The sequence below is a fragment of the Theobroma cacao genome, chromosome 7 (assembly GCF_053813885.1).
Source record: "Theobroma cacao isolate CCN51 chromosome 7, ASM5381388v1, whole genome shotgun sequence".
Lineage (NCBI taxonomy): Eukaryota > Viridiplantae > Streptophyta > Magnoliopsida > Malvales > Malvaceae > Theobroma > Theobroma cacao.
Window position 1 is genome coordinate 7,097,971 of NC_142645.1, and position 20,659 is coordinate 7,118,629.

Consider the following 20,659-nt stretch of genomic DNA (forward strand, 5'->3'; position numbering starts at 1 on the left):
CTTGCACCTTATGCTTGAATGCCGTGCAATTCTCGATCGAGTGACTTTCTATTCCATAATGATAATCACAGTGGGCGGAAGTGTCATACCATCTCGGGAACGGAGGTTTTAATGGCTCTATGTATAAGGGTGCTACTAGATGGTTTGCAACTAACTGAGTGAAAAGTTCAGCATAAGGGATCGGGATTGGGTCAAATTGCACTTTCTCTTGCTTGTTTCGCCATCCTCTTGATTCACCGGTAGTATGGTTGTTTGAAGGTGTTGTTTGTTGTGTGGTTGAAGCTGTAGCAAGTGTGGAAGTAGGTGGGTGAATATTTGTGGGGTAAAGTGTCCGCTGGATGGGATTATATGGGTACGAGTTAGGGAAGGCATTTGGCATAGGCGGGTATGGGTATGGGCTTTGTGAAGTGTTGTTCACAGCTGGGTAATAGGGGTATGGTAGGTATGGCTGGTAAGGGTTGTATATTCCTCCTTGGTGTTGTCCTGAAGTGATGGCTTGGGCTTCTCCCTCTTTCCTCTTGAAAGTTCCCCCTTTCCTTGTGTTTGCCATATCACCTCATTCTATCTTCCCTTGCTTAATGGCAGTTTCTATCATTTCTCCTGAAATCACCATATCAGCGAAGTTCTTTGTGGCACTACCAACCAATCGTTCATAGTAAGGGGCTCGCAAGGTGTTAACAAACATTACAGTGGTTTCTTTCTCAGTCAATGGTGGCTGAACTTGAGAGGCCACATTCCTCCATCTTTGAGCGTATTCTTTGAAGCTTTCAGTGGTTTTCTTCTCCATGTTTTGTAAAGAAAGGCGATCCGGAGCCATATCTGTAACGTGCTTGTACTGAGCTACAAACGCCCGAGCAAGGTCTTTCCAAGTGTGGATTCGATTGCGGTCCAGTTGGACGTACCATTTTGCTGCAGCACCAGTAAGGCTATCTTGGAAACAATGTATCAAGAGTTTGTCATCATGAGCATTTGCGGCCATCCTTCTACAATACATGGTGATATGTGTGACCGGACACTTGGTTCCATCATACTTCTCAAAGTCTGAAACTTTGAATTTTGGGGGTATAACTACATCTGGAACCAGACAAAGCTCAATTGCATCCATAGAACAATACATTCCCATTCCTTCTACCATGCGCAGTCTTTCCTCAAAAAGGTCAAATTTTTTATGGGTATCGGGATTATCTTTCGATTCAACGGATCCACATTTGAGCTTCTCTTGTTCCTTTGGATCATCCAGATCAGGTACAAAGATGGGATCTGAAGGACTTGCCCCTCCAATTGGCCTTTGTTGAGCATAAGTCGGTGGTGGTCCTATTGGCATCCCAAAAAATGGATATTGACCCACGGATGGCATGGGAATAGAAGCATTCCTTGCAGGTGGAGGTGTAAATCCTGGTGGATACATGGGGTCTGTATTGGTTTCTGTCTGTTGAATGTCTTCTGGTGTACCAGAACTCCCTGCCGCTTTCTTTCCTTTTATCTGTAGATATTAACTCCAAAATTTTTTATAACTGACCCATGATTTCTTCTTGCTTCTTCTCAATCTTATCCATCCTCTCTGAATGCTCGTCCCCCATGATCTTAGAACGGGCTCTTGTATTGTATCTGTGGAGAATTTGTTTTTCTGGAATTTTGTTCTATTAGTTCAAGGAATAAGTTAGAATTTTATGTTGAGTGCATTATTATTTATTACTTTTATCTGAATCATGCATTATGATGCAAATGAAATGTATTTGAATAGGAAAAATATTGGCCATCCAACATTTACCATAAGAAAATCCGCATCCATAAAACTTAAATATCCAATTACATCATTGTCTAAAACCATACATAACTATCAAAAAGAAAAACCGACTTTGTCATATTGGTCCCTAACCATCTTGAGGTGATTGATCAACCGCTCACTCAATTCATCCTTGGGAAGGATCTCTCCCCTGAGTTCTTCGGTCTTGTCTGCCATTACTCGAGCTCTAAATGCCACTTCTCTCATCTGTTTCAGTATCCATTGCATTTCAGCTTCTTTCCTTTGAAGGCTTTGTGTGCATGAATTGTTTCTTTCCCTCATTTGGAAATATTCTTGCCTTATTGCTTCATATTGTGCCTTATAGCCCTCCATGGCAGTTTCCAACATGTCGCAGTCATTTTTCAACTCTTGGATGGTTTGTCCTTGACTTCGTACCTCGTGCTGCAAAGCATTGTTGGCACTTTGGAGTTCTTGTATTCTGGCTAACAGAGAAGAATTTGCCACGCTCACTTCCTCAAACTTGCTTTGCCACTCATGCCGCTCTTTCAAAGCCACCCGTACCTTTCTTGCAGTCTCTTTCTTCACTTCTTCTAGCTCATCCTCATGTCTTCGCTTCATATTCATCATCTCCTTTTCAAGTCTTTTTCTCGTTAACTCACTCTCCAGTAGGACGTCTTGAGGTTCTGGGTTTACGGGATGTTTGGATGGATTCTTCGGGGGATGTATGACATTTTTCACCCTTTGGTCATGCCAAGTATGATATCCTGTGGTGACTTCATCGGTAACCCTTCCCTGATCTACTCGGCAAGTTTTCTTCCAGTCTTGAGCAATTTCCTCAATTCTCTTTAGCGTTTCTGGCTCTCCATATGTAAACTCTAACTGGTCGAGCTGGTGAGTCATGGGCACGAATTGCTCAGATCCGAACTGTCTCCGCACCATTATTGGGGCATAGCTGATGGCTCCCCAAGGTCCCATCAGTGGTACCCACGGCTTATCCCCACATTTATACATTACTTGCATTCGTGGCATCCATGGAGCTCTCCAAGTCACTTCAATGCTCATTAACCTCCGGAGCCTTGCGACCCACTCTTCTTTCCTTTTGTAGTAGGGTCATTCACTTTCGCATAACTCAAGGATAAGACAACTCGCAGACAGATAAAGCTTTCGAAATTTGCTCTCTTTGCATTCGAAGTGGCTTTTGATCCATATGGTTAGGAGTTGAGCACATCCGATGAATCGTCCTTTACCTTTGCGTTGACAGAAATTCAAGGATCTGAAGGTTTCAGCTAAGATGGATGGGGCCGGGTTGATGCTCCTTGTCACCTGATCAAAGAAGTCTATGACTGACACCTCCACATGACCTAGAACCTTCGGGAAGACCACTAAGCCGTAAATTGCCATCGCAAAAGCCAAGAGACCTTGTTCATCCTCCATGTGTTTTTAATATATCCGTTCAAGAAACTCCACGGAAGGCATTCTGTGTCTCATTTCTTCTTCAAATGCTGATCCACTTCTACCGTAGTCATTCCTAACAACTTGGCCAACTTTCGTCGGTGTCCCGTCTTCTGGGCCCTCCAATAGATCTTGTCAGGTTGCATATGGTCTATCCAGAGCAGAGAGGAGTACTCTTCTATGGTAGGGGTCATGTCCACCTTGTTAAAGACAAAGCAACGATATGAGGGATCCCAAAACTGGACAATGGCTCGGAGCATCTGGTCATCGATTGGTACATATAGGAGCCATGCAATGTGTCCATACTTGTTCTGAAAGTTGTCTCGGTGAGCACGTCTCCATTGTTTCCAAATTCCTACCATTTTTGTAAAGTCATTCTGCTGAAGATCCAAGTGAACTCTCTCGGGTAAAATTGAGATATGTCCTTGGGTCAAACAGTCTCCTTTTTCTTGTTGAATCTGCCTCATCTGTAACTCTATCTCATAGTCATTTCTGTATATGTTGAGCGGGCCTGCTGATGACGATGCCATGGATATAACTGGGATCTCTTAGGTTGAATGTTGTGTAGCCAATATTTCTCCTATATGCAATTACGATGTATGTAAATGAACATGTAACATGCGCATGACAAGCAAAATAAACTTAAGTTAGTATGGTAAAAAGAAATAATGGAATGTTAAAAATAATGAGAGAATAACAAGCGATATCATGGGTATTATTGTCTAGTCCACGATACTTTATTATCTCGGGGCATAATTTAAAATAGAGGGAGTGGAAGAAATTCCTTCATGTGTACCTACTTATAAGGTATATTCTCACGGGTATGGCCCTTTCTAAGGTTAAGCTGCTCTCGGTACTCTATATGTTGAGCGGGGTTTATAAACAGAGCTAAGGTTCCCAAATCGTTCCTCACTGTCGTCCACACGGACTAGTAAGGCACCCCGGTCCTCACCCATTACAGGCTTCAAACGGACTAGGTTCGATTTGAGTGGGAGTCTTCACTAGCCCGTGCGGAGGTTATCACCTCACGAGAGCATAGCTACTAAACCCCCTCCTAAAAAGGACATAACCCGGGTGGAGGGTTTATGCATGAATGTAAAATGTGCTGTGTGTGTGAAGGAAATCATGAGTTCAAAGTAACAATCTCACATCCCTTTACCCTAAATCCCCACAAGTATTAAAAGCAATAAAGTAATAAATGCGAAATAAACTAATGTACCAAACAAAATATGCAGTACAAATCATTAATATTAAGGAAACAGTGGATTATTTAAAGCCTTGGATAACCTATTATTTTTTTAATGGCTCGACTCTCGGCGTCCCCAGTGGAGTCGCCAGCTGTCGTAACGTGCGGGTCCGGGAACCCGACCGCTAGACGTGAATGTGAAAACTCACTAAAAATTAAACTAGGAGTCGCCACCAATCTTTTTTACTAGGTGCGATTGGCCACCTATTGACTCGATTCTAATCGATGAAAACTTAAATTAATTTTAAGCCCACCGAAAAGAACCTTAAACTGGTCTACAATTTCCTGGATCTAGGTTCGGGAGTACGGTTACGCCCGGGGAAGGATTAGCACCCCTCAGACGCCCGTTCTATGAACGGTACCATTTTTAGATTATCCTATTGAGCTTTAATTTTTAATTTCACTAGATTTCCTTAATTATTATTTTTTATTTTATCTCCTATTTAACCTAAAATGGAATGCAAATGGGTGGCGAGATGAAATGCATGGCGTGAGATAAAAATGCCGGACAAATAACCTTTTATCGAGGATATTTTCCGAATCCGCCCATCATACTGGTGGGACTCGGGATATTCTCTCACCTAGGGAATTATCCGAGAAACTCGCCTTCGCAAATTCGACGAATAATTCCCGTCATCGGGGTCATCGTACGCTTTCTTTTTTAAAATAATATTTTTGTGCATAATGAACCTAATTCGGGCAAAAGCCTTTTATTAAAGATGGTTATCGAGCCCTCCCATCATACTGGTGGGGACTCGAGGACATCTTTTTCACCTAAGGAACTTTTTGAGAGATACCCGCCTTCGCAGGATCCCCGAAAAATCCCATCATCGGGGCTTAAACTCGAAAACAGAAATATTTATATGCAATGATATATATGATGCAATACATATATGCTATGCTAATGCAATTATTTATATTTTTTGTTATTATTAATTATTTTTATTATATATTTTATTATCATGTTTCCTATTCTTATTTCTTATCATTATTATTTTTTTTATCTTTATCTTTACGTTTTTTTGTTCTAAGTTCTTATGTTTTCCATTTATACTTAGACAAATTGCTTATAATTCTATATTATTTTAGTGAACAAAAATTATATATTTTTTTATTATACTATTTTTTTATTCTATATATATATTTATATTTTTTATAATCATATATTTTTCATAAGCACTCTTTTATTCCTACCTGATGCCTAAGATCTCACTTCATATATATATATTATTATTATTATTATTATTTTTTTATCTTTATCTTCACATTTTTTTATAGTTTATGCCACTTAATACTCAATGCTTAATTTTAAATTAGTTATTTCTTATTGTTATTTATTTATTTATTTATTTAATGTCATGTATATTGTATTTTCACAAATTAATTATTTATTATATGTTTGAATTGTTATTACTTTATCATTATTTTATTACTTATTATTTATTTTTATCAAGTAATTTTATCAAGTAATTTTTTTTGTATAATCAAGCTCTTTATCTATTAAGGATTTCAGAATCTTGAAATCGAGGCCCTCCCATCGTACTGGTGGAGCCTTGATTTGGATTCCGAGCCTAGGGAACATAAACTCGGGATTACTACTTCTCGTATCTCGATCGATTATCCCATCATCGGCATATTATACTTATAGTTAATATTATAGTATTTTGTATTTATTTTATTATTTATTATATTTTTTTGAAGAGTTAATTAATTTTTTTTTTAAGATTGATTCCCATATCTATTTTATTATAATTATTTTGATACTTAACATAATATATTTGTTTATATTTATTTATATTTATTTTTTTATCTCTATTCACTAAATATATATTTTAATGTACATAAATATTTCCCATGCTCTTTTCTATATTTTATTTAAGAATACCTCACTAATAGCCTAATAATTTCCAATTTCACTTACTTATTCTATATGTAACTCTTTAGCTTACTATTTATTTCATTCATTTATATATATTTCATTTAGCAATCTACTTTTTGTTTTGCATATTTACTTCCCTCACCCTTATTAAACATTCTCCTACATTTAAATTTTTTATTAGCTATATGTATATATTTTTATTTTTATATTGTATTTTTATATATAGATTTATGTCTCTCTATGTGTATTATCTTCTTTGACCTAAAAATAGTATCTAAAAAATTTTAGAACCTTATGCTAAAGTAAACCAATCCTAATCCTAAAAAAAAAAAAACATTCTCCAGAAATTTCTAGGGCACTGTATTAAAATATTTTCGGATTAATCTTATGAGGCTTAAATTAAATATTATAGATTAAATCCAAACAAATCAAACCATAATAACTTAAGCAATTAAATCATTATGAATCAATTAGGCAAAGGAATGAAATTTTCCTTACCTGATCACGCTAAATTAGTTCAAGACAATTAGGCTAACCACAACTGGCACTAAACACACCATTTGGCTCTGCACAGCACCCTCTGGAGCACCAAACGACGCCGTTCGGCTTAGGGGAGATGGACTTCCTTCTCTTATTTTTCTCTCCTCACTTTTCACCTTTCTTTCTTCTCTCTATGCCGGCGGTACTTTCCCCTTTTTCTCTAAAAATGCCGCCTTTCTCTTCTCTTCTCAAATCATCCCCACCGGCAGCGACCCCAGCTCCCTCCCACACTGTCGCTCGGCCTGTTTCCTTCCTCTCTCTACTGCCGCAGCAAATAGTCCAAGCTTTATCCCTCCTAACCGACAGCAAATAAACCAAGCTTACCCACTCTCACCGACGGCAAATACCCAAGCTTTTACTCCTCCTAACCGGCGGCAAATACCCAAGCTTTAACTCTCACTGCACACACCTTTTTTTTGTATTGTTTTTGGTAGTCATTGATATATTTTTTGGTTTTCCTTTGCTGCTAGGCTCTGAGGTTTTTTGTTGTCTGTTTTTTTTTGTTTCAATTTTGTTGCTCGGATCCCTCTCCCTTGGATGCTACAGTGCCCCCTCTCCTTTATACCCGATTCTCGGGTTCTGGAGGGGGCACGCTCCATTGCCTTGTCCCTGGGCACCAGGGGGCAAGTTCCACTATCCTGCCAGACGCGAATTTTTCGCGTCTGGCAGGTGAGAGAGGTGCCTGGCAGGGTGCGTCCGCACCCTGCCAGTCGTACCTCTCTCCTTTCTTTTTTCATCATTTTTTTTATATATATTTTTAATTTTTTCTTGTTTAGAATTTAGTGTCTACACTAATGTAATCACATTACATTACACTCTACAATGTCTTTAAGAACATTTTTACCCATCATCTTATTAACAATTATTACTATTATTATACATCATTTTTTGGGCAAAAATATGAAGCAGGATGCCTAATCAATCACGCAAATATTATTAAATGAAATATTTTGTGCTTTATTCAATGGTTTACAATGAAATTCAAATTATTAAGGAGTACAATGAATTTGATGATCCAACAAATGGGCTAAGTATTGTAATTGGAATTTGATGATGCAACTATGCAATGGCATTTTCGAAAATAATGGAGACTGTAGTCAACTATAGAAAAAATATCTAATTTTTTCTAACACTTTCTCCTCACTTCCAGCAACTTCTTATTCTTCTTCCCGTCCTTCTTCCTCAATAAACGTTTTCCATATTGCATGGAAGCCATCCCTTGAAACATCCATAACTTTCTTAGAGTAACTTCAATTCTCATGCTTTTGTATACTTTTTCAAACCTCCATAACTAGCTTAAGGTCAATTCTTCCATATGGACATCTTGTGTATCTTACTTTTCATTCAAACTCTGTCAAACTCAAGTTGAAATAGTATTATTCAATGCAAATATTAATGGCAACTTCGAAACAATCCCTAACAACTGACGTCTGAAGGGCCACTATCTTTAGGTATGACACCGATAACATTATCAGAGTTTATAGTCCGCATTGGATAGCAGTTTCGTCTGTGCCCGAGTTATCTACAAATTGCACATGCCTTGGGTCAACGTCGTTGACCCGTCAACTGAGCAGATGATGTTTCCCCGTTTGTCGGTAGAGATGTAAACGGAGTCTGGTAATTTTGTCCATTATGACCATAGCTCTTACATTGTGAACATCTACGACGTCCGTTACCTTCCCCAGTTGATGAAATCCTTTTCCTCCTAGGTTTTCTCGCTTGACTTCGCTAACTTGGTGGCAAAACGATAATTTGTTGCACTTTATCGGGGATGTCCCACTCACTGGGATGCCCAACCGGGCGAATGGGAACCGCATATCCCTCCGCCTACAATCGAGTCTTGTAATAGTCCGAGCAGAATTCAATGGTTGCATGTTTGCACTTACAGCCAAGGCAATGAAATCACAGATGGTGAACAATGTAAAAATTCAATTCACCATGCACAATATAACAAAACATGATTGCTTATACCTTATTGCTATCATGGCATGCGTGCAGGGGAGTAGATCAAACTGAAACTCACCGCATGAACATCCTTGGTGGAGAGGTTTACGACTCTATCCTTACTCTCGCCTATAACTTGAAACTCCACCCGATCGATTGCTTGTACGAAAAAGTGACATGCTTCATTGAACCGTCTGTTCAATAGATCAGTAGCCCAAGGGCTAAGGGGCGTGGTCAAATTCAATGCCTTATTGTGGTGGTCATGGAACCAACGTTGAAACATGCATCAAATGCACTCGATTAAGACCGTTATTGGCATTTTCCTTGCATGCCTCAAGCAGGAGTTAATACACTTCGCAGTGTTGGATGTCATTAGCTTGTATCGCCTTACTGGTGACCGTGCAAATGCCCATCTCTCAGGGCCTAATCTCATAAGGCTGTCATAAGTAGGTTTGCAAAGTTGTTTCAACTGATTCATATGTCTGTCAAAATCGGTGACTTTATAGCAGTTGGCGACCATGGTGAAAATCGCTGCAACATCTTTGCGCTTGAACCTGTTTTTAACATTTTTCCCTAAGTGGTAATTGCATAGACCGTGATGAGCGTCTTTGTACACTTTCTCAACTGCATTCTTAATGTCAAGATGCTAATCATAAATGAACATTGCATTTTCAAGACAACCAATCGCGCGACGTAATTGGTTAAGAAACCACGACCAAGACTCTTCATCTTCGACGTGGCCAATGCCAAATGCAAGTGGATATATCTGCTCATTCGCATCTTTGCATATCCCCACAAACAGAATACCCTTGAATCTGCCTTTCAGATGTGTGGCATCGATAGTGACTACAAGCCGCATTACAGTACTGAACCCCCGAATACATGATCCGAACGCCCAAAAATAATATTTGAATCGTTGTTCCCCATCAGTAGTGACACACGTCACAGTACTGGGATTTTCACATTCTAACATATGGATATACGAGGGGAGGAGTTGAAATGACTCTTCCGACGGATCAAACACAAGACTCTCCGCATACTTCTTCGCTTGCCAGGCCTTACCATATAGGCATTGCAATCCCCACTTGCGATTAATCTCTTCCATTATTTCCTTTGGTCTCAATGGGGTTACACAATTTCCTTGCACCCTACTGGAGATAAGCTCACCAATTACCCTTGCGCTGGCAGTTCGGTACCCATATTACAAACCATCTACAGTACATGTGTGTACCTTATGCAACGTCCAAACTTGCCAATATTCTCCCTTAGGTAACTTCGTTGCACGTAAAGCAAACTTGCATGTCTTATCCTTACAACCAACCTCAAAACGAGCGTGACATGACTTTTGAACTCTAAACTCAAAATGCTCTTTTAGTGCCAACATGCTCAAAGCTCGTTTCAATTCAACCTTCGATAGAAACATTTTTTCGTGATATAATTGGTCGTCCATTGATCTAGATTCCTCACTCGTAACTATTTGGAAGGATATCATATCTAGCTCGAGAATAATCCATTGACAAGATACCCTTGTATTTAACCTATTTTCATCAGTGTCATCAAGCGAACGAATGTCGTTCTCAAGTGCGATGGCGTTCTCGTAAATAAGGTCACCCTCAACGTCTTCTAATTCAACAGTTCTACAATGGTCGTCCAACTCAACCTCTTCTAACACAATAGTTGTGGTATGACCTCTATTGCCATATGAATAATTGCAATCAGGAATGTCAGTTTGCTCAACCCTGTCATCCTCTGAACGGTCTTTATGTCCACCAACGTAATCATCTTCACAATCATAACGCAACTCATGGTTCTGATCTGCCGTGTCATCCTCTTCAACATCATTTTCAATTTGATCAGATGCATCGTCATCATTCACAACCATCACAGTGTCGTTTGCTAATGACAATGGACCCAATGCATTTCTGAGCGACAATTGTGTTTGTTGCAAAGTACCGAGTATTTCGTTCGATGCACATTCCGATCGAAATTGTGTGGTATGTCAGAATAATTAACATTTTGTTCTCATTGATTACTATGTTGGATACTGTGCTCGTGTGGAATATTGATTGCATTTCCTGCCTTAATTGTCACAAACACAACAACTGCCCTCTTATCTCGCAGAATACTCGCTACATCTTCATTATCCCTGATAACTGCACACGAAACCCCTACGACATGGCTGGGCGATGCATGTAGCTCGATTTCATTATTATGTGAGTTGACCCCAACAATCTCTTCAACCAGCTTTACTAGTCCCGAAAATGACAAATCACTCCCAACACCCCTCATTCATGTCTCACCACCCTTGTAAGTGTCATCGACCCAATGACCACCGTATATAATCATAAGCTTCATATTTGGTAGGTCGCTGAAATTTAACAAAAAATAAGTGTCACAATTAGTTAATTTATCAAAAACAACCCCTCAATGCATGATACCACTTATGCAATACCTAAGCCACATTTGGCCGGTCGCAGAAATTTAACAGAAATCAAGTGTCGCAATGTCTAATACACATTAATGCAATGCCTAATAACTAGTGAACAAACGCCCCTAAACATGAGGCAAATTGCACAAGTCACGCGCCACCACTCTTACAATAGATAACAATAGGTCACGTAATATATAAAAATCAGTAACGTAATCCTAAAAATCTACTGAACAAAAGCCTCTAAACAACACATGAATTGCACAAGTCACGTGCCACCACTCGCGCTACAACAAGTAACGCAATATATAAAAATCAGTCATACAAGCCTAAAAAACTACTGAACAAGAGCCTCAAAGCAACATATGATTTGCACAAGTCAATCACGCACCGTTAGGCTCTCAACACCTAAGAATAAGTCACCCAATGTATAATAAGTCTCTAAACAAGAGGTGAATTACACTAGTCACGCATCACTAGTCTCGCAATACCTAATATCCACTCACATTATGCCAACTTAAACAGTCACATACTGGCCCAACGTCATGCAATACATAACAACACGTCACCATAGGTACTCTATTCCATATACATACAAACTACTCACGCAATGTCTTAACAGGAGATATGAATAGCACAATTCATGCACCGCGTATAACCCACTCTCCCAATACTTAATAATAGGTCACCTAATGCCTAACATCCACGAAGTTATTCAGCATAATATAACTTAAACGAAGAAAATAACTCAACAAAATGTGTACTCAATGAAAATAAAAATTGCTATAAATTTTATTCAACTTTTATTAAAAAGACCCCCCGAAAATACAAGGAGATGATACAAAAAAAAATAAACCGTAGTTCATTTCTTCATAAGTTTATCTACTTTAAACTCTATCTCGACGAGAATCTTTTCGTTGCTCAAGATGGCAACCTCCAGGTCAAAAGTCCTTTGCATCAGGTTGTCGATGAGGACTTGAATCTCTTGCTAGAATATGTGCAACTGGTCCCTCACACTCAAGAATATGTGCAACTGGTCCCTCACACTTAAAGGCACCTCCTCTTCTTCGGAGGCTGCCTCTTTCCCCTTCTCGACTCTTAGATCTTTGGAGGTCATTTTTCAATTATCTGAGATTGATTAAGATAATTGAATTTGATTCAAATGGTTAATGATTCCCTTTATTTATAGGCATGAAAGCTGACTCTTCGTTTTCTACAGCCATATCAGTGCAATGAAAGGGGGCTGAATTGGTTATTAAGTACCTGTTCGGCCTACCTTTTCATCTTATCTACCTCTTAAAAGCAAAAGCTAGTCCAAACATCATTTTCCAAGAAATTCTTAATAAAAAACAGCTTAAAGGTTTTCTCTCTTTTTCACTAATCAACAAGGATTTTAATGTTACCTATTTTTTTTTTTTTTTAATTTAGGCATAATGATCGACCAATCAAAATCTAATACTATTACTACTATACAAGTCTGAAATTATATATAAACTTCAAAAATTACATTAAAGCTTATTAGGTTATTGAAGATAATCAGTAGAGAATCACCTTCAGCATTAGGTAGCTAAAGTCACACAATGCCTACAAATAGGTCACACAATACTCAACAAATATTCAGTCACATAATATTAAGTCACGTAACGCTTGTCACGCAACGCTAACAAATATTCAGTGTTGTAATGCCTATAAAGAACTCACGCAATGCTCAACAAATATTCAGTCAGGTAATATTCAGTCACGTATTAACTGTCACGCAACACTCAACATATATTCAGTCACGTAATGCCTATAAAAAACTCACGCAATGCTTAACAAATATTCAGGCACCTAATGCCAAATAAACAGGTTACAATTCCTAATATCCAGTCATACACCCTAATATCCAGTGACTCAATATCTAAAAAATATTCACGCATCACCTATAAACTGATTGATTTCGCTACCCCCATCCAGATTTAAGTTTTCAAACTCATATAATTTACCCATCAACTTTTTTGTTCTATGAATAACCCTAAATAAATGCAAGAACCCATAACAAATACCTTGATATCATCTCTGCACTTTGGGATTGTGAGAAAGTTAGCTGCCGATATAGACCTCGATGGTGTTGGAGAGCTGGACGGAGAGATAGCTAAATCTAAATCGAGATTTAATTTTGAAATTTTAAACTGAATGACATGAGAGCAGAAAGAAATAAACTAAAACGCGCCTTCATTTGAATTAATTGGATTAAAAGATATTTTTATCAAATCGTGTAAAAAATTAATTAAAAATAACTAAAATTATAAAAATGATTATTTTTGAAGTCACTTTATTTTGAAAGTTATTTTTCATAATTTTTTCATTTAATAATACCCTCGACTTTTAGGTGCTATCAGGCAACATTTTGTTCCACTTGAAAGATTTGACTTTGAGGCTTTTGTAGCTATTTTCCATATTAATAAAATGTAAAGCAAACAAGACGTTTCTTACACGTTTGATGTGCAATTTGACTACGACGGCTATGCCTTATGCATTAAATCCGATTAGCCTTTGTTTTGGCTAATTTCATTGTTTCTATTATATCCATGTACCCTTCAATAACTTGATCTAAAACTAAATATTTAATTGAAACTTTTTTTAAAAAAAATTAGGAAAATGAGATTTTTTTATTAAAATAGTTAGAGATCATTAAATAAATATTATTATTAATTGATTGGGAACAAAGAACTAGTTGACAATAAATATCATCGTGAAAATTAAAAAGTGATAAAAAAATAAAATTTATTAACCACATAATTAAGAAATTGTGAGAATATGTCATATTATTAATGATTTTACTTTTACATAATTTCAATGAAAAATGAGATAAATTATTGATAATTAACAAGAATATGAGAAATGAGATAAAATAAATATTTATTAGACATGAGAAGATAGATAAATATTGTATTGATTATCTTAATTTTTATATATTTTTAATATAAATTAATTATATTATTATAAAATTATGATATCTATTAAAATTTGATACCTAAAGCAAGGGCTTTGCTCGCCTTACCCTACAGCTGGCCCTAATTATATCCCTTCCATTTAAAATTAGATGTTTTGTTTTTAACCATGGTAATTTCGTGGTTGAACTATGAATGTACAACGGCATATATTGAACTAAAATGGCTACAAGGAACTGAAACTAGCTACAAGAAGTAAAAGCAAATAAAAATAGACCCAACCCCAATCTTGGGATCAGGACGGAACTAAACAATTTTTATGGGGCCAAAGACAAAAAAAAAAAATAAAGGTTAAATTTTTTTTAAATTAATATATTAAACTTAATCATTAACAATAAAAGGATTTAAAATAAATAATAATTTTATATAATATTTAAAGCAAAAGAAACAAAAAAACTTATAATATTCTTTTCAGAAAGTTTTTGTTCGATGATGACAATGTCTAAATAATTAAATTATTTGTAAGAAATCCATCATCCATTTTATTTTGAAATCTTGTCTTTCTCAATATAAATAATTAAAAAATTAATGCAATCAATATCAAATATTTTTATTTTATTTTTATTTAAACTTAAAATCCTAAATATTAAACTATAATACGTAAAATATAAATAGTTAAAAATATACGACATACAGAATTGATAATTTCTTTTCATATAATCAGGATTGTTTAAAAATTAAATACTAAAGAAAATTTCTTTTCAACAAAACATAAAATGTAAAACACATTAAAAAGATCTACTCAAAATTATTTCTTCTTTTATAATTAAGATTAATAAAAAAAAGATATATTAGTGAAATTTTAAGCAACAAATACAACTTTAGAAGTTATTTTTGAAAATTACATAATAATTTTTTAATTTTTAAAGACTTAAATCATTGAAAATAAAAACTACATAATAAAAAAAAAACACGATAAGTAGAAGATAGAACCTACATAACAAAAAAAATATGATTGACAGTTCGTAGAATTTTCAAAAAGAAAATCTATAGAAATTTAAAACATATAAGTAAATAAAATAAAAATAAATAAATAAATAAATAATAATAATAATATAAATAAAAAAATTAAAAAAGTTTTATCTCTTTATAATTTTACAATGTAAAGACAAAAAAGAAAAGAAGGAAAAACAAGAAAAAGAGGGAAAAAAATGTGGAGAAACTTAAAGAGTTAAGGACAAATTTAAAAGTTAAGAGTAAATTAATTGAATGGAGTTTGTAAAATTATTTTATTATTTATATTTATATTAACTATTTAATAAAAAATTATTTTAAAAAATTGCCTATGGAAGTCGGTCTACGCTGATTTCAAACTCGTAGTAGTAGACTAGGAGCCTTTGTGAGTACTGATGCCCGGTATCAAATCAAAGGAACATGGTTGCGCGTCGGCTGGCTGATGAAACAAATAATCAGTCTAAGATTCCTTTTGGAAGTTGAAAAACTAGGATCCAACACTCCTTTCACTCCCTCTGTCTAAAACTCCTTTTGGAAGTTTGAGAAACTAGAATCCAACACTCCTTTCATTCCCTTTTCTATTTTTATTTCTATTCTCTTTCGAGTCAATAATTGCTCCTTGTCACTAGGTAGTAAGCACTCGTTCCAAGGAGAACAGAAAAGTTTCCCGAGACCCAAACAAAGAGGACATTCTATGATAGAGCAATACTGGAATCTGATTTTGACACGAAATGTTAAGCCATTATATGAAGAGGAAACCAAAAAAAATAAAGCAACCTTAATAGTCATTCTTTTGAGCACAATTAGAATCAAGTTCACCTAAGGGGTCAAATAAAAGGACAGCTACAATGCCATTTCTATTTCTGAAGACACCCCCACAGCCTACTAGGCCAGGTTTATTCCTAACAGAACCAGTGATATTACGACTGACGTCCATCTCCCTTGCAAAACTAAATCATAGTTAGGATTGAAGACGGTATTACCCCGTTAAAACCTCACCCTTCAAAAATCCAGCACCGTAGCTCCCATGAAACTTGGCATAATGATAACATTTGAACACTGTCCTCATCAAAAAAAATCAAATTAAGTTTTTATTCGAATATATGATTAATTGATTAATGTATAATTTTAGAAAATTTAAATTTTATTTTTCTTAATTATAAAAAAAGAATAAACAAAACTACAACCCGCACACAATAAGTTTTCATTGTCAACTAATGTACCCCTTACTTTTAAAAGCTAGAATTTTAAAATCTAGGAGATCTTGACCTAGAATTTACCCTTGTTGTCAAGTACCCAAATCATCAACGGGTCTTGCTTTTTGCCGTATTATTAGGCAATGATCTTTAGACATTCCAAAAAGTTCCAATTATATAGAGATGAAGCCAAAGCCCTTGCTTTAGCCTTAATTTTTCATAATTTCAATTTTTCATAGACTTCATAATTTTATAATAATATAATTAATTATATTAAAAATATGTAAAAATTAAAATAATTAATAAAATATCTACATATTCTCCTCCCTTTTAAATTAAGTGTTTAACAAATATAAATTTTCCCTTGCTTCCCTAATCTCTATTAATTATCGACTATTTATTTTATTTTTTATTAAAAATATATAAAAATTAAAATAATTAATAAAATAATATATTATCTTACTTTCTTAATCTCAATTTTTTATTCCTTTATAATTCTTTACAATTTTTTATTCTTTTATAATTTTCACATTGTTATTAATTCTTAACTATTTTTTGTATTTTCAATCAATATATTTAATAAAATTTTACACCTTAAAAAATTATAACAATAGAAAAAAACTTCATTTGAATATTTAATTTTAAACTTTTAAAATTATTGGGTCATCCTGTTCCAAACTTGTTTAATAAGATTATATAATAAGTTTGAAAAAAAAAAACGGCACAGATCAATAATTATTAATTGATTGGAATTAACGTTAGATATTTTTTGTTTGTATATGTGATCTTAGAAGCGGTAGACACCAATTTCACCTAAAATATTAAAATGATAAAAGAATTGAAAATAAAAAAGCCAGATGGGCGGGACATAGCCAAACGCGAAAAATCCGTATCTAGCAGCTCGACAAGGTGCTGGGGGGCCCCAGGTGGCCCCAGCTCTTGACAAGGTGCTAGTGGACGTGCACCCTTCCCAAATCGAGGAGACAGGTGTCCAATAGCCATGGCCAAAGAATCCTAACTTTACTATCCTAGCAACCGGCACAAGACCAAAATCCAAAAATACCACAATCTAAAAGAAAAAGCCCTAAAAACCAAAAAAGAAAATGGCAAAAGAGGAGGGTTTCTTTTCTGTTCATCGTGGGGTTTAGGGACTTAGGGAATTGACGGTTTCTTTGGGGACTAAAGGAGAGAAAAGAGAAGGGGGATTTTGAGAACCAAGAAAGGAAGTGTTTTTTCCTCTAGGCCGGCGGTGGTGACAGTAGAAGGGGTAAAGGAATGAGCCGAAGGTTTAGAGAGACGTGAGAGGGAGCCGCCAATTAGAGAGAGAAAAGCAGAAGGGGAAAGGAAGGGAAAAGAGGCAAAAAAAAAAAATGGTTGCTAAAACGGTGCCGTTTCATACTGTCGAAATGTGAAGGCCGCGTAAAAACGGCGTCGTTTGGAGATAGCCAAAGCCTAGTAACGCCCTATCTTTTGTTTGTTGGGTCTGGATTGAGTTTATTGGGCTTATCCATTTATTTACTTAAAAATTTGTTGCTTGGAATAGATTATTAATTCAAGTAGGATAAAAAAATATTATGCAAAATTTACATGGGTTTTAGAGTAGGAATATGAAAGCAAAATAATAATAAATAGAAAGTTGTCAAGAAAAAGATAGATAAATATTTAGTTATAAAAGAATAGGTTTAATTAGGTAAAATATACATATAGGGAGAAAATGAATGTCTAAACCTAAATAGTAATAACAATAAATTTTCAAAAAAGAAAATATATAGGAAATAAGTAAATATTCAGCAGTAAAAAAATAGATCCAAGTAAGTAAAATAATTTATAGTTATAAAATAATTAATGTAGCTAAAGTAGAGAAAAAGTAGGAAATGTAAATATATATATAGTCATTAGGAAAATAAGCTAGGTAGGAAGTATAAATAACAAAATGTGTAGTTAAGTAAGCAAGAAAAACAAAAATATGTTTGGTAAAAAAAAATAGGTTATGTTAATAAGTAAAAATAGGATAAAAAAAAAGAAAAAGTATTTATTTATAAAAAATAGATTAGTGTGTGTATATATATAATGATGGTAACAATAGAATGGAATATTTGGTTAAAAGTGGATATAGGTAAAAGTGAACATTTTATAGAAAAATAGACAAATACTTGAATTCAAAAAAATACTTGGGTAGAGAGAATAATAATAATGATAAAAAATTATTTAGGATATAAACACATACAAAAAATGAAATATTAAAATAGAGTTTCAAAGAGGAAAATTGAAAAAGATATAATTGAAATTCATGCGTATACCAAATAATAGCATTGTATCATTTAAATATCATAGCATATAGACGTATCATGTGTGAGTCTAAGTCTCAATGATAAGACTTTTCGAGGGAACTTGCAAAGGTGAGTTCTTTTGAAGAATTCTCTAAGTAAAAGGACACCTTTGAGTCCCACTAGTATGATGGAAGAGTTCAAAAAATATCATTAATAAAAATTTTTTTACTCATATTAAGGTCTGTATTCATGAAAATAATGTTTTACTTGCAAATGACTACTTTAATAATGAGATTTACTTGTTAAACTTGTGAAAACGAGTTTCAAACTATTTTTCTAGGCGAGAGGGTATTCTTGGATTCACTAATATAATAGACAGATTCGAGAAATATCCTCAATAAAAAATTTTCATTTAGTATTTATCTAGGTTTTATGTCATTCATTTCATAATTGTATTATTTGCATATCACCCTCATAAAACTGAATAAAGTATTTTAATTTATTAATAAAATAAAAAAATAAAATAAACAAATAATAATTAGAGAAACATAAATGTAGACATTTGTTTTAATTTCTTAATTTTTAATTTTGATATTTATTTTAATTTGACTATTATTGTCATAGCTTTCTTTGTCACTTGCTGTCATTTTTAATTTAATTTTATTTTATTTCATAATTGCATTTATTTGTTTTGTGGGCTGATATTATGCCTAAGAATTTCCCAAAGTCTTCCATAATTTTGGACTTCGTTGAGAATTACATTAAGGGTTTCCCAGAAGGCACTAAAGTCAGAATTTCAGATCAAACAAACTAAACAAGATTAAAAAACAATAATGAAGGATTAAACACCGCACTCCAAAATGTTCTGAAGACAAGAAAAACAAAAATAAATAAAATAAAAAATTAGAAAGGCCAATTGGCAGAAGCCAAAAATTATACAATGCAAGAGCTTTGCCCAGTACATGAAATCGAACCTGACAGAGGTAAAGACTGGTTGCCTGAGATGATATTTTCAACTTCTATATAAAAAAATTATATTTTCAAAGAAAAAGGGGAGAAAAAATCTTAAAAAATTTCCTTAGCAGCGACCGTCAAAAAACCCTAGCCAAAGAAAACCTTGTAGAAAACCTGAGCCGAATTTCAAAATAGAAAAATCTTAGAAATTTCTCAAAAATCAAACCCTAGCCTGAGCCGAAAAACCCTAAAAATAACTACAAAAACCTATTATTTGCTTTCTACCAGCCAGCAATATACACAATCACTTAAAGAAAAAAAAAGAAAAAAACGAAACAAAAAGAAAAGAGAACCACGAAACAGAAGGGGGGAAATTAAAAAAGGAAAGGAATGTGTTTGAATATTTTTGGGTTTCATGGTTTTCGTTGAGAGAAGGGAAGGTGAACGGCGGTGAAAGAAAGGGAAGAGTGAACGGCAGTGGAAGAAAAGGTAGGGTGAAGGTTTAGAGAGAAAGCGAAGTAGGGGCTGTGAGTGTAGAGAAAAGGGAGAACCGGCGGCTAAACCCCTTTCCATTCTACTTCTCTCACTCCTTTAATGTGTTCCATTACTTTAATGTCTTACTTCTCTCACTCCTTGAAGGAAGATTTTAATGTGTTATATTACTTTGGGAACCAACAAATGTTTACTCCCAGAGCTTAGGCATTACCCAAACCTTGCAGTTGTGCAGGCAAACATAAGTGAAGGGTCATCAACTGAATTTGCATTAAACAAAATTTGTTAGTCGTTTCTGTTTTTCTTTTGGAGACTAGAATGTCAATGAGACCTATGTTGCCCCGATAATGTGTTTCATGGATCATCAATTTATGCTCAGCTAGTCCATCATAAATTTCGGCTCAGCTAATTCAATTGCGACGTAATCAAATTTGACAAAATTCATGCAGGTATGAGCCACTATCCTATCTACTTGGCAAGGAATACTTTCATCATTCCTATGGCCCAATATACGCTCTTTCAGCTGATGTTGTTGCAAGCTTGGTTGCTCTGAGAAACAATAGG